The following is a 266-nucleotide window of genomic DNA, read 5'->3' as shown; positions in this document are numbered from 1 at the left end:
AAAAGAAAAGAAAAGAAAAGAAAAGAAAAGAAAGAAAGAAAAAAGAAAAAAGAAGAAACCCTGGGCAATAAAGAAATCTTCTGAAGAAATTTATGCTCAAGGCCTACTCAGGGGTAACCTTCTATCTACAGAGTGATCAGTTCTTCCTGTTTTGAACAGGACTTGCCTCATTTTAGCACTGAAAGTTCCATGTCCCAGGACACCAGGATTACTGGTCACTGTATATCCAAAGTCTTGCAAAGATTTTTTTTTTTCATGGAAAATCT

This window comes from Tupaia chinensis, unplaced genomic scaffold (genome assembly GCF_000334495.1).
Source record: "Tupaia chinensis unplaced genomic scaffold, TupChi_1.0 Scaffold150243_1, whole genome shotgun sequence".
NCBI lineage: Eukaryota > Metazoa > Chordata > Mammalia > Scandentia > Tupaiidae > Tupaia > Tupaia belangeri.
This window is presented reverse-complemented; position numbering follows the sequence as displayed.